The 15,169-nt window shown below is 45.7% G+C and overlaps 1 long non-coding RNA gene across 1 annotated transcript; it reads left to right on the forward strand.

Annotated features, from left to right (window-relative positions):
- Nucleotides 1-2,463: 2,463 nt before the first annotated feature.
- LOC135887710 (uncharacterized) lies at nucleotides 2,464-11,741 on the forward strand. The gene is made up of 3 exons (XR_010561823.1): nucleotides 2,464-2,538; nucleotides 3,564-3,853; nucleotides 11,144-11,741. It is a non-coding gene; the product is annotated as an uncharacterized LOC135887710 (long non-coding RNA).
- The last annotated feature ends 3,428 nt before the right edge of the window (nucleotides 11,742-15,169 follow it).

Here is a 15,169-nt window from a genome sequence, read left to right on the forward strand (position 1 = left end):
GCAAATCTAGCTATAAAATGTAAAAGTAGTGCACCTAATTTCACCTTTAAAGGTCTCTTCCATGGTGTCTCACACCTTAAAGCAACAAATTGAAATTCAGATCCTAATAAAGCTATAACTCCTAGACCAACAAACCAGGCTTTGCCCAAAACCTCGTCATTCCTTAGTTTTTTTCCTCTCTCTGTAACATATGTGCATTAACTTCACATCCTTAGTGTTATACCCCATAGACATGCCCTTTATAAGGGAAGAGAATAAGAGAAATTGGGGGGGGGGGAGGGTTTGAAAGCCTCTGTTAACTTCTTTAGTTTAAAAGGCTTTAAATGGTTTTCCATGGCACCCACCCAAACGGGGGTCTCTAGACATTCAGACTCAAATACCCTGGGATAACTAACAGGCATCAGCTATCTCCCCATGAAAACATAGTGGAGACAAAGCACTTTAGTTTTTCCAAAAGGGAACCAAAGCAAAGGAGTAACAGAATAATTCATGTCCAAAAAAATAAAATAATAAAAAAAAAATTTGGGCAGTACAGAAAAATAAACTTGTCAGAATGAAGAATTTCATTGAAAGGTATCACAAAATACATAACATACATAAAAGTCTATGAAATTAAAATATGTAATTAAAAGGATACACAATTCAGTAGAAAAATCAACATGTATTCATTTATTTAATTTGTTGAAGAGTAAATTGTGCACTTCAGTGTTCACAGGATGGGGAATTACTTACAGAAAAAAGGATTTTTAATACATTTTCAATTACAAAGGGAGCGGGGAATCACATGTTACTGGAAGTCCAAAATGGTAGTAACTGCTATAGGAATGTACAACCATTTTAAGTATATGAATTCTTTGGGTGAAGTGACAGCAAAAGTATGAAGAGTGTGTTCCCTAAAGGCTCAGAAGCAAAAAAAGAAAGTTAAAAGAATCCCAAATGTAATTATTTATGTATTTTAATTTCATTCTTCTTGGGTATATAACTCATGATTTTGAATACTTCTGGTTATTAATATATCCAGGATTGTGTACTTATATTTAGTAAGAATTACAGCAGAAGTTCGCCTTTGAGAAGGATTTCAGAAAAGATAGTATAGTAGTGCCCTTAGGGTCAGATTTTTAAAAGGTATTGAGACACATAGTGGGATTTTCAAAAGAATCTAGGTACTTTCAACATTTGAAAAATCTGGCCTGTGTGAAATGTTTGGGAACCAAGTTCTACACACAAGTGTGACATGTAAAAAAGCACTAGGGTGCTGGATTGAGAGGCAAAATAAAAATTGACAAAGGCAATCAAAGGAAACTGAAGACATTCTGACAGTGACCCAGGAAATCAGTCAGTCTTGATGTCAGATGGTCCCAAAGAATAAACTTGTGTGCTTAAATAGTGAAAAAAACAAGCAAAAATTAAGAATTAAAAGCAAATGTCCCAATACAAACAGGAAGCGCTATACTAAAAGCACTGTGTAATGCCATTGCTGAAACAACTAGCAACTATTAATACTTTCAATTATTTCCTATTAAAAATATAAATTAAATAGCACAATGACATCCATCTGCACAATGTTAATGGAGGTAAATGAAATGCTAAGAGGTGTATCAGAGAGGGAAGAGCTGCGTTATCCAGGCATTGGGATGCTCTGTGCCTTTAAGAACACAGTCCTGGGAAGCGGATGCTGAACTGCACCATCCTGTGAGGTTTTGGGGGTGGAAAGCCAGGCTCTGACCCCCCCCCCCCCCCCCCCCGCGTTTGCAACCAATGCTGACATTGGGCTCAGCCCACCTGGCGGGAGCTTTTATCCCTTCCCTGTCCCTATCCCGTGGGTTTCCCCTCTGCCACTGGCTGTGCCTGTACCTCCTTAACCCTGGCTTCTGCCCCTGATTTTCCCGTTCAGCCCCTCTCCTTCCCCTGCCTGCAGCCTGTTTGCCCCCGCACAGACTGTGCCCACCCCACACACCCCCATTTGCCCCCTCTGACCAGATCCCCCAAGGGTCCTATGAGCCCGCTCCCTGCCAGCAGAGCAGCAGGTTCCGAAGGGCAGCAGCTCTTTGTAACATCACCCCCCCCGCGCCCCCCCGGGCGCAGAGCTGGGGCGAGGAGGGGCCGGTGGTGCAGAGTCACTTTCCTATCCGGCCCCAGCCCTTTCCCCCGGGTCTCTCCCCTCACCTGCAGGCTCCGGCTCCGGGGCTGGTGTCGGCAGAGCCCGGGGCTGTCCCAGGGGCTGGTTCCAGCCCCCGGAGAAAGTCCCCCCGGCTGGGCACAGAGGGGCGCTAGGGAAGGGCTCTCCCCGCACACACCCCGCAAGGGAGTCGCTGATCCGGGCTAGCGGCCGTGCTGTCCCCTCCCACCGCACATCAGGGGAGCGTTTGCCCGCCTCCCTTGCCGGAAGCAGATACTGATGGTAGTGAGGGCAGCGGCTTCAGCAGCTGTTACAGCGCCGCAGATCCGGGGTGGAACTTCCCGGGTCAGACGCTGCTTCTGGCTGCCCGCTTATGTGATCTGGGAGCCCGGGCTGACCAGCTGCTGATGCCCAGCAGGGTCTGTGCAGGGAGAGAGAAGGGGGAGTTGCGGTCAGATTCACTTGTTTTCCATAAAAAGAGTGTTTAACAATTCCTGAACAATTCTGATGCTTTCGGCTCTAGGCCGGAGCGTTTAAAGTCAGATCCATTCCTCTCTGTCTGTTAAAGGTCTGTTTTGATGTACATTTGTTACAGGGGTTGAATAATTCTCCATTGTGCATGCACGCTGGTTTTTGTCCTTCAGTAAGATTTGAGTCTATTAACACACTTACACATTCGTTTCTTGGGCCTGTGAGTAGTCCCACTGGCTTCATTTAATCTCCGTCACTGGGTGGGTTTAGCACTGTCTCCCTGCATTCCCTCCTAGTGGAAGGTGTAGTCTAAGGACTAATAAAATAATCAAGGCCAGGATCTTTAAATACAGGAGTCTGAATTTAGGCTTTGAAATCCATATTCTGGTACCTGAATAAATGGCTTGATTATCACAAGTGCTGAGTACCAGAACTGAGTCCCAGTGTTGCAAGTTTCAAATATTTTCAAACTCAGACTCCATACTGAGAAAGATGAATATGGATTTAATGGCTTGAAGTTAAGATTTGTTTACTATTTTACAGGTTTTATCTTGCTGCTAACACGTACACATGCATGTCTTTACAAATAGGAGTGGTCCCGTTGACTTAATTTAACTTCTGCTAGTGGGAATGTTTCATTTTTTCAGTCCCAGTGGGACGCTGTAATTAAGCAACCAGGTCAGGATCTTTAAATACAGGAGTCTGCATTTGAGCTTCCAAATCCACATTCAGGTACCTGCCTGCTTATCAAAGTCCTGCTTCCTCAGAAATGACCCCCGATGTTTCAGGCTCAACATTCTTTACATGCCAGACGCTACCTGAAGATGGATTTAAGAGTTTGCTTTACGTTGCTCTTTTTGAATATTTTGGCTCTTGCATTTCTCCACAATAGCAGAGCCTGGGGAGACTCAGGATATGAAATACACTAAAGCCCCTAATGAGACTTTCCTAATTGTCCTTCTCACCCTGATAGGCTCCAGAATAAACAGCCACATTTCTCTCCAGATCATCCCATCCTCCCAGGGGACAGGGAAGGAGAATGGCTGCAGAGCAGGTGACCTTTCAGGAGATGGCTGTGTATTTTACTGAGCATCCGTGAGCTCTGCAAGACCTGGCTTAGCAACACCTGTACAGGAACGCCACACAGGAGAATTGTTATACCATGACCTCACTGCGTACGGATTCCTGTCACCTTGAGTATTGGAAGTTGGGAGAGACGTTTAGCTTCTGCTTGGGCATCTTCACTGGTCCCCCATATTTCAGGTGAGTCAGCCCTGATAGTCCCCAGAGCCTGCGTGTTACATACTGTCCCCTTCCCACACCACAGGAGACTCGGTGATATAATGATGGTGCTACTCTTCCCATAACTAAGGGTTTTAAGAGGGACAAACTCACTATTTTACCACCACTTTCCTCAGGCACGTTCCCTCCTCTGGGACTCTGACCTCTCTGCTGTCTCAGAGAGGGACAAGTGTCTCATGACTTGGCTCTGCCTGAGTTCCCAGGGGCCAGCTTTTCAAAGGGGCTTCACCTTCATCTTGTTCATATTCTACCTCAGCCAGCTGTGTTAGCAGGAGGCACCAGATGTTCTTGATGCTCTTGCACCAGGCAGGAAAAGCTTGAAGCAGGCTCACAGGGCTGGATCCAGCTGCTTGTTATTGCCTCGAGGGCAACCTTCTGAGCCTGATGTGCTGAATTGTTGGAAGGGGGGTGGTGTCCCTGGGGCCTGCTCCAGGCCAGGGTTGATCTCTGTGAAATGATGGTTCCTTGCACTGAGAGCAGCCAGGTTCTGGGGTTGAACATAAGAACGGCCATACTGGGTCTGACCGAAGATCCATCTAGCCCAGTATCCTGTCTTCCGACAGTGGCCAATGCCAGGTGTCCCACAGGGAATGAACACAACAGGTAATCATCAAGTGATCCATCCCAGGTCACCCATTCCCAGCTTCTGGCAAACAGAGGCTAGGGACACCTTCCCTGCCCATCCTGGCTAATATCCATTGATGGACCTATTCTCCATGAACTTATCTAGTTCTTTTTTTAACCCTGTTATAGTCTTGGCCTTCACAACATCCTCTAGGAAGGAGTTCCACAGATTGACTGTGCATTGTGTGAAAAAATACTTCCTTTTGTTTGTTTTAAATCTGCTGCCTATTAATTTCATTTGGTGATCTCTAGTTCTTGTGTTATGAGAAATAACACTTCCTTATTTACTTTCTTCACACCAGTCACAATTTTATAAACATCTATCATATTCCCCCCTTAGTCGTCTCTTTTCCAAGCTGAAAAGTCCCAGTCTTATTAATTTCTCCTCATATGGCAGCCGTTCCACACCCCTAATAACTTTTCCAATTCCAATATATCTTTTTTGAGATGGGGCAACCACATCTACATGCTCTATTCAAGATGTGGGCGTACCATGGATTTATATAAAGGCAATACGATCTTTTCTGTCTTATTATCTATCCCTTTCTTAATGATTCCCAACATTCTGTTCGCTTTTTTGACTGCTGCTGCACATTGAGCAGATGTTTTCAGAGAACTATCCACAATGACTCCAAGATCTCTTTCTTCAGTGGTAACAGCTCATTTAGACCCTATCATTTTATATGTATAGTTGGGATTATGTTTTCCAATGTGCATTACTTTGCATTTATCAACACTGAATTTCATCTGCCATTTTGTTGCCCAGTCACCCAGTTTTGAGAGATCCTTTTGTAGCTCTTCACAGTCTGCCTCGGACTTAATTATCTTGAGTAATTTTGTATCATCTGCAAATTTTGCCACCTCACTGTTTACCCCTTTTTCCAGATTATTTATGAATAGGGTGACCAGATGATAGGAAGAAAATATTGGGATACCGGGGGAGGGGGGGGGGGGGCGGGGGTCCGCAAGTGGAGCAAAAAAAAAAACCCGAGTGCTGCTGGCAGAGCAAAAACAAACAAAAAAACTGCCGGCGGAGCAAAATACCGGGACAAACACCTAAAAATCGGGACGGTCCCGATTTTATCGGGACATCTGGTCACCCTATTTATGAATATGTTAAATAGGACTGGGCCCAGTACAGTCCCCTGGGGGACACCACTATTTACCTCTCTCCATTCTGAAAACTGACTATTTATTCCTACCTTTGGTTCCTATCTTTTAACCAGTTACCAATCCATAAGAGGACCTTCCCTGTTATTCCATGACAGCTTACCTTGCTTAAGAGCCTTTGGTGAGGGACCTTGTCTAAGGCTTTCTGAAAATCTAAGTACACTATCTCCACTGGATCCCCCTTGTCCACATGCTTGTTGACCCCCTCAAATAATTCTAGTAGATTGGTGAGGCATGATTTCCCTTTATAAAAACCATGTTGACTCTTCCCCAACAAATTATGTTCATCTATGTATCTGACCATTTTGTTCTTTACTATAGTTTCAACCAGTTTGCCCGGTACTGAAGTCAGGCTTACCAGCCTGTAATTGCCGGGATGACCTCTGGAGCCCTTTTTAAAAATTGGCGTCACATTAGCTATCCTCCAGTCATTTGGTACAGAAGCCGATTTAAATTATAGGTTACAGACTACAGTTAGTAGTTCTGCAATTTCACATTTGAGTTCCTTCAGAGCTCTTGGGTGAATACCATCTGGTCCTGGTGACTTATTACTGTTTAATTTATCAATTTGTTCCAAAACCTCCTCTAATGACACCTCAATCTGGGACAGTTCCTCAGATTTGTCACCTAAAAAGAATGGCTCAGGTTTGGGAATCTCCCTCACAGCCTCAGCCGTGAAGAACGATGCAAAAAATTAATTTTGTTTCTCCGCAATGTCCTTATCATCCTTGAGTGCTCCTTTAGCACAGGGGTGGGCAAACTACAGCCCGCGGGCTGGATCTGGCCCCTCAGGGCTTTGGATCCGTCCCGCGGGATTGCCACCCCCGTGGCACCGCGGGCCCTGCTTCACTCCAGGAAGCGACCGGCACCACGTCCCTGCAACCCCTGGGGGAGGGGAGGCAGAGGGCTGAGCACGCTGCCCTTGCCTGTGGGTACCTCCCCTGAAGCTCCCATTGGTGGCCAGTGGAGACTGCCTTGGCCCGGTGCACACCACTGCCACCCCAGAGCCGCTCCAGGTAAGCAGTGCCCACAGCCCGAACCCCTCCTGCACCCTGCACCTGAGACCCTTGCCTGCACCCCAAACCTCTGCTGCATCCTACACCCCTCCTGCACCCCAACCCCCTGCCCTGAGCCCCCTCCCACACTCCGCACCCCTCCCTGCACCAGTGCCCTGAGCCCCCTCCCACACGGTGCACCCCCTCCTGCACCCTAACCCCCTTACCTGAGCCCCCTCATACACCCTGCACTCCCTCCCTCACTCCAACCCCCTGTCCCAGCCCTACATTCATGGCCCTGCATGCAATTTCCCCACCAAGATGTGGCCCTTGGGCCAAAAAGTTTGCCTACCCCTGCTTTAGCATCTCGATCATCCAGTGACCCTCACTGGTTATTTAGCAGGCTTCCTGCTTCTGATGTACTTAAAAAAATTTTGCTATTATTTTTTTAGTCTTTGACTAGCTGTTCTTCAAGTTCTTTTTTGGCTTTCTTAATTATATTTTTATACTTCATTTGACAGGGTTATGCTCCTTTCTATTTTCTTCACTAGGATTTAACTTCCACATTTTAAAGGATGCCTTTTTGCCTCTCACTGCTTCTTTTACTTTGATGTTTAGCCCCAGTGGCACTTTTTTGGTTCTCTTACTATGTTTTTTAATTTGGGGTATACATTTAAGTTGAACCTCTATTATGGTGTCTTTAAAAAGTTTCCATGCAGTTTGCAGGGATTTCGCTTTTTGCGCTGTACCTTTTAATTTCTGTTTAACTTCCTCATTTTTGTGTAGTCCCCCTTTCTGAAGTTAAATGCTACAGTGTTGGGCTGCTGTGGGGTTTTCCCTGCCACAGGGATGTTAAATTTAATTTTATTATGGTCACTATTACCAAGCGGTCCAGCTATACTCACCTCTTGGACCAGATTCTGTGCTCCACTTAGGACTAAATCAAGTATTGCCTCTCCTCTTGTGGGTTCCAGGACTAGCTGGTCCAAGAAGCAGTCATTTAAGGTGTCAAAAAACTTTATCTCTGCAGCCCATCTGAGGTGACATGTACCCAGTCAATATGGGGATAGCTGAAATCCCCCATTATTATTATTATTATTAGAGTTTTTATATTTAATAGCCTCTCTAATCTCCCTGTGCATTTCACAGTCACATCCTGGTCAGGCGGTCCCTACTGCTATACTCTTATTATTAGAGCATGCAATTACTATCCATAGAGATTCTATGGTACAGTTTGGTTCATTTAAGATTCTTACTTCATTTGATTCTGTGCTTTCTTTCACATATAGTGCCACTCCCACACCAGCACGACCTGTTCTGTCCTTCCGATATATTTTGTACCCTGGTATTATTGTGTCCCATTGATTATCCTCATTCCACCTAGTTTCTGTGATGCCTATTATATCAATATCCTCATTTAATATGAGGCACTCTAGTTCACACATATTATTTAGACTTCTAGCATTGATATATAAGCACTTTAAAAACTAGTCACTTTTTAGCTGTCTGCCATTACATGATGTAATTGAATGGGACTTTTTTTCATTTGATTCTCTCTCATCAGATCCTACCTGTATTTTATCATTTTCCATCCTCTCTTCCTTACTAGGATATTAATAGATCCTCCCCTAAGGGATGTCTCTGTCCGAACCACACGCTGTCAGCTCCACACCTGTCAGCTTTCCCCCAGCCCTTAGTTTAAAAACTGCTCTATGACCTTTTTAAATTGTAAGTGCCAGCAATCTGGTTCCATTTTGGTTTAGGTGGAGCCCATCCTTCCTGTATAGGCTCCCCCATCCCAAAAGTTTCCCCAGTTCCTAATGAATCTAAACCCCTCCTCCCTACACCATCGTCTCATCCACGCATTGAGACTCTGCAGTTCTGCCTGTCTAACTGGCCCTGCGTGTGGAACTTGAAGCATTTCCGACAATGCTACCATAGAGGTCCTGGACTTCAGTCTCTTACCTAGCAGCCTAAATTTGGCCTTCAGGACGTCTCTTCTATCCTTCCCTATGTCATTGATACCTACATGTACCACGACCACTGGCTCCTTCCCAGCACTACACATAAGTCTATCTAGATGTCTCAAGAGATCCGCCACCTTTGCACCAGGCAGGCAAGTCACCATGTGGTTTTCTCGGTCATCGCAAACCCAACTATCTATGTTTCTAATGATCAAATCGCTCATTACTAATACCTGTCTTTTCCAAATAACCAGAGTTCCCTCCCCTGGAGAGATATCCTCTCACAGTGAGGCTACCACATCATCATCTGGAAGGAAGGTCCCAACTATAGGATCATTTCCCTCTGCTCCAGTTGGATGTTCTCCTTCCCAGAGACTTTCATCCTCCTCAACAGCACAGAGACTGTCAGACCAGGGGTGGGAGCGTTCTGTGTCCCGGAAAGTCTCATCTATGTACCTCTCTGTCTCCCTTAGCTCCTCCAGTTCAGGTACTCTGGTCTCCAAAAGCCTGTACACGGTCTCTGAGGTACACATACGCCACCCCCCCATAGGGCCGGTAATCATACATGCGGCATTGGGTGCAGTAAACTGGATAATCCCCACTCTGTTGCTGGACTTCTGCCTGCATTATCTTTTAACTCCTGAAGCTGGTTCCTATGTTGTTCTTTTCTTTTTATCAGGGGGTGTTTTACCTTTAGGTTTAAAGAATGTTAAGTGTATCTAGCCCCCCACTCTCCCTGTAAACTCCCTTGCAAAACTCCCATTAACCATTCCTGTTCACTGGCTCCTCTGGTTGCTTAGGAGTGCTTTTTAAAGCCCTGCTCTTCCTGAGTAGCCCTGCCCCCTGGTTAAGGGTTGATGGGTACTAAAGGGCTTAGGGATCAAAGCCTCATCAAGAAGCTCTCAGCCTTGCCTAGCAGGCCGCTAGGCTCAGCACACACACGGTCAGCACACGGTCCCCCAAACAAACAGAATGTGTATGAATTGATTTAGTTGGTACAATTCTGTGGGGTAAATCTCCACTATGGGAGCTAAGCGTGGGGACTTCAGAGCTCTGGGTTCAATTCCTGGTTGTGCCACACACTCCTTGTTTGAGCTTTTTAAGTCACCTAGACTGGGGTTTTGCAAAGGCCACAAGGGAGTTAGGCACCCAACTCCTATTGAGTGGGCCTGGGACCTTTCAAAGTCCCATTTTTGATCCTCTGGGCCTCAGTTCTTCCTCTCTGAAGTGAAGATAACAATCTACTCTCTGCATGAGTATTTACACAGAAAGCTCTTTGGGGCAGGGATTCATCAGAATCAGCTTCTTTGCACAGGAAGGGTGGCTCACTGGTAGAGCTCTGACCAGAAACTCAGGAGACATGGCTTCAATTCCCTGCTTTGCCCCAGGCTTCATGTGTAAGCTTGGGTAAGTCACATCCGCTTAGATCCACAAGAGGGGCCTAGGCATAAGCCTTGCCCCCCAAGGGGAGTTTGGTATCTAACTCTGTGCTAGGGGGAGACATCTCCCTCTGTTTAGTATTCACAGCCATGACCCTTCTCCTGGGGTAAGGTGCCTAAGTTAGGTCAGTCCTTCCTCATGGGGGGAAGTGGAAGAGAGATGCCCATTCCACTGAAGCTCAGACAAGAAGTATTCAGTTTACTCTGCTGCAAGGGAGATTTAGGTTAGGTATTAAGAAAATATTCCTAACTATAAAGATAATTAAACACTGGACTAGGCTTCCATGGCAGGTTGTAGAAACCCCAAAACTGGAGTTTTTTTAATAACAGGTTAAACAAACCTGTGAGGAAGCATCTAGATATACTTGGTCCTGCCTCAGTGGGGTGGGGGGGATGGAGTAGATAACCTTCCAAGGTTCCTTCCAGGCTTACATTTCTATGATTCACAATAACCAAGTGGTTAACGCACTCCCTGGGATGTTGGAGACATGTCTTCAAATCTCTACTCAATTAGAAGCAAGGACTTCAACCTGGGTCTTTCACCTCCTAGATGAGGGAGATAACTACTGGGCTGCAGAGTCTCTCTCAATGGAGATTTAATCATTTATACAAAGAACAGCAGCATCACCAGGATAGATGAGCATAAACCCACTGTCAAAGGTTCTGTGTTCAGTCCTTTTTTGGTGGTTCACTTTCTCCAATCTGGCTCTCCTCTCTTTAACTCAGATTAGCCCAGTCCATTAGTTTAACATAAAATAAATCAATCACCCCTTACATTTTAGGGCTTGCAGTCTTCCTATCAGTTCCCTGGAGGCACTCTGCCATTTTAGACCAGTGGTTCTCAACCTATTTACCATTGTGGGCCACAATGCAGCTCTGTGTTTTATGTGCACTGCATCTACACAATATATATATATATATACACACTACCTGTATGGCCCAGAGAATGTCACATGGGCTGCAGACGTGTGATAGCACTGCAAGCAGCCTGCGGGCTGAGAACCACTGTTCTAGGCTCTCCTGCCTTCCCTTCTCACTCTCCTTTTCCTTCCTTTATAGCAAGAGTTGTGGCAGCAGCAACAGCATCTCCTCCAGCAGCAACAGCAGCTTCAGCAGTGGTGGAGGAAATAGGTCAAGGATGAGGAAGAAGAGCACCCAGCAACTGCTTTTACAGGAGCTGTTTCTGGAGCAGCTCCTCACTATACAACTCCATTTCTGGACTTGGGTAACCATCATCAGTTGGTGGAAACGGGTCATCCCAGGTCTGCAGAATGATCAGTAGTGGTGAGAGAATTTCAGGATGGCAAAGACACCGTTTTCGAGATCTGTGCTGAACTAGCCCTAGAGCTGCAGTGTACCGACATGTAGTTCCCTGTCCCTCGGGAGAAGTCGATCACCATTGCCACCTGGAAGTTGGCCACCCCTGAATATTACTGGTCCATGGCCAACCAGTTCAGCATAGAGAGATTGACTGTATTGTCCAGGGGCTGAAGAACATGGCTGGGTTGTGGTTTAGAGCACTGCATTATCTGCTGCCTGTAGCAATAAGAAAAATGTACATTTATCACACTCATAATGTGTATTGATGATCACATACCTACAATGTATTGATTATCACAGGTTCTTTCTCAAAAATTTACTACAGAGACGTTTCTCTTTGGTTATATGTTGGTGTGGTGTGTGTGGGTGTGTGCATTAGAGAGAGACTCAATAACAAACAAGTCAGTGAGCTCACTATTGTAAGTGAACAGCAAAAAGCTGTAAATAATGCTAAAGCTCTCGCATTAAGAGGTACATTGCATAGTTACAGCTCACTTGCACATCTTAAAGGATGAGGAAAATACAGATACAAATGACCAGGAGCATCTTAGAAGGCCTTGAATCTGCTGACACCCATGCAGGGAGACCAAAGAACCCAGAAATTATAGAACTAGACTGGATCTTTTATACCTTCTTGTCACAGTGCATGTTACTCACCCCTGGATTGGCACCTCCTGCTGCTTGTCCAGTGATTAGCTCAAGGCCAGCACCCCCTCTCCACAACTTGCACATTGTCACCGCATCTCTGCTGTCCACCTGCAGCCTCAGAAACTGTAGTGTCCTCTTTGTGGCTCAGCCTTCCGGCTGGGTCACTGTCAATATTCCCCCCCTTCCAGGGGAATTTAGCTCCTAGTCCAGCCACTTCCCCAGTGGTGAGATGGGGGCAGGGGAATCCCAGCCTGGTTTCTACTCCAGGTCCCAGCCCAGGGACCCTGTGGATTGCAGCCTACTGCTATGTCTTCCTGGGCCACTTCCCCATGTCCCCTGCATCTTCTTCATCCTTCCTCAGGGCCAGCAACTACCCAGCCTCGGCAGTCACCCAGGAGTTCCTCTTGCTCCCCAGTCTCTGCCAGCAGTTGCTCTGCCCAAGGTGCTACTGGGGTTGCAGCCTACTCCAGACACAGGCATCCCTTCTCAAGCTCCAGGTGGCTACTGATCTAGCACTCTCCTGCAGCTCTTTTTATATGGGCCTGCTGGGCCCTGATTGGCTGCTCCTCACAGCCCCTCCCCTATTGGCTGCTTGCTGCTCTATTAACCCCTTATCTGCCAGTGTGAGGCAGATGCCTCATCACACTATCTTTTATGTAACCAGTTGGCTATTGAACCATATTTGATCACTTTCCATGTGCATAACAGGATTAATGCTTACCCATTATCGATACAAGTGTCCATAATTACACTTCCAATCATTAATATTAATAATTTGCATCAAGCATGTCTTAATAATTCCTATATGCTAATATGTTCTAACTGCCTATTTACTGCCTAGTTACCAGATTGCCAAAGTGCCCCACCAACTCCTTGTCTCAGAATTACTTCTGTAATTCTGCAGTATGTCTGTACATTTGTTGTCATTTGTTTGTCTCTCAGAATGAGAGTGCAGAATTGATGCCCTGGGGTTAACTTCTTGGGCCTGCAAATTTTTAGCTAAAAACTCAGGCTCAGCATAACTACTCACTCCAGGCCTTGTACTAATAAAACAAGCCATTATCCATAGCCCAGACTAATAATCCAATTATTTGTGGCCTTCTACTTGCCCCCTATTATATTTCACCCTAGTAAGCAACACACACTTTCAATATTTTATCCAGATAGTGTCCCTTTACATATAGCAAGCTAAGACTATACATGAGACAAGGCCATAGGTCAACATACCCTAAGAGCAGCATGTGCTGAAGCTGAGCATACTGGCTCTGTATTTCCTCCAGGACTTGTTGCTGAATCTCCCTGTCTTTCTCCAGTGTTTTTTGCCATAGATACACTGTCCCTGGCCACTCCAACAATCTCTCTGGAGAACTCCGTTTCTTTTTGCCTCTCTCACCTCCTGATTGAGTGAGTTTGGGGGGAAATCGTACTACTAGTGATCAATGGCTCCATGTCTAGTTGGCAGCCGGTTTCAAGCGGAGTGCCCCAAGGGTTGGTCCTGGGGCCGGATTTGTTTAATATCTTTATTAATGATCTGGAGGATGGTGTGGACTGCACTCTCAGCAAGTTTGCAGATGACACTAAACTGGGAGGTGTGGTAGATACACTGGAGGGTAGGGATCGGATACAGAGGGATCTAGACAAATTAGAGGATTGGGCCAAAAAAAACCTGATGAGGTTCAACAAGGACAAGTGCAGAGTCCTACACTTAGGACGGAAGAATCCTATGCACTGCTACAGACTAGGGACCGAATGGCTAGGTAGCAGTTCTGCAGAAAAGGACCTAGGGGTCACAGTGGACGAGAAGCTGGATATGAGTCAACAGTGTGCTCTTGTTGCCAAGAAGGCTAACGGCATTTTGGGCTGTATAAGTAGGGGCATTGCCAGCAGATCGAGGAACGTGATCGTTCCCCTCTATTCGGCATTGGTGAGGCCTCATCTGGAGTACTGTGTCCAGTTTTGGGCCCCACACTAGAAGAAGGATGTGGAAAAATTGGAAAGAGTCCAGCGGAGGGCAACAAAAATGATTAGGGGTCTGGAGCACATGACTTATGAGGAGAGGCTGAGGGAACTGGGATTGTTTAGTCTCCAGAAGAGAAGAAGGAGGGGGGATTTGGTAGCTGCTTTCAACTACCTGAAGGGGGGTTCCAAAGAGGATGGAGCTCGGCTGTTCTCAGTGGTGGCAGATGACAGAACAAGGAGCAATGGTCTCAAGTTGCAGTGGGGGAGGTCTAGGTTGGATATTAGGAAACACTATTTCACTAGGAGGGTGGTGAAGCACTGGAATGCGTTACCTAGGGAGGTGGTGGAATCTCCTTCCTTGGAGATTTTTAAGGCCTGGCTTGACAAAGCCCTGGCTGGGATGATTTAGTTGGGAATTGGTCCTGCTTTGAGCAGGGGGTTGGACTAGATAACCTCCTGAGGTCCCTTCCAACCCTGATATTCTATGATTCTATGATTCTACTAATAATATATGTCGCTGTAATGGTAGTCTGTTTGTACAAACTAATGATAAAGATGTGTAAAACAGAGATCAGTGTAATTGCAGTCACTGGACTATAAAGGGGAATCCAGTTTGTTTAACTTGAATTGTGGTATGATGGAATCACTGAACATAAGCCACTCTGAGAGTTGTGCTGGATCACAAAGTCAGCATGGGTCAATAATGTAATGCTGTTGCAAAAAAAGCAAATGCAATTTTAGCTTGCATTAAGAGAGGCATAGCATGCAAGTCAGAGTGTAACGAGAGGCCTGGACTTAACATGACCCACAGCCTTCTTGTGTATGGACTTAGCATAACCCGCAGCCATCTTGTATGCTCAGTCATCCTAAATTGGAAACAAAAACTATAGAGTCAGGAGAATTCGGCCTTGATATGGACAGATAAAAAAGTATCAGCTGCAGCTACAGCCCTACTAACAGGAGATAGATAGATATTCACAAAGTCATGAGAATGGGAGAGAATGGAAAAGCTAACCTTTCGTTTCTGCAGCTTCTTTCTGATAATAAAAAGTATGAGCTTTTGCGGTTCCAAGTGTATCCCACTAACGAAGCATAAAGATAAGTAGACCTTCAGAAGTTTTTATGAACTTTGAAAAATAAAAAGGCTAATGAGTAGGC

The sequence above is a fragment of the Emys orbicularis genome, chromosome 13 (assembly GCF_028017835.1).
Source record: "Emys orbicularis isolate rEmyOrb1 chromosome 13, rEmyOrb1.hap1, whole genome shotgun sequence".
Taxonomy (NCBI): domain Eukaryota; kingdom Metazoa; phylum Chordata; order Testudines; family Emydidae; genus Emys; species Emys orbicularis.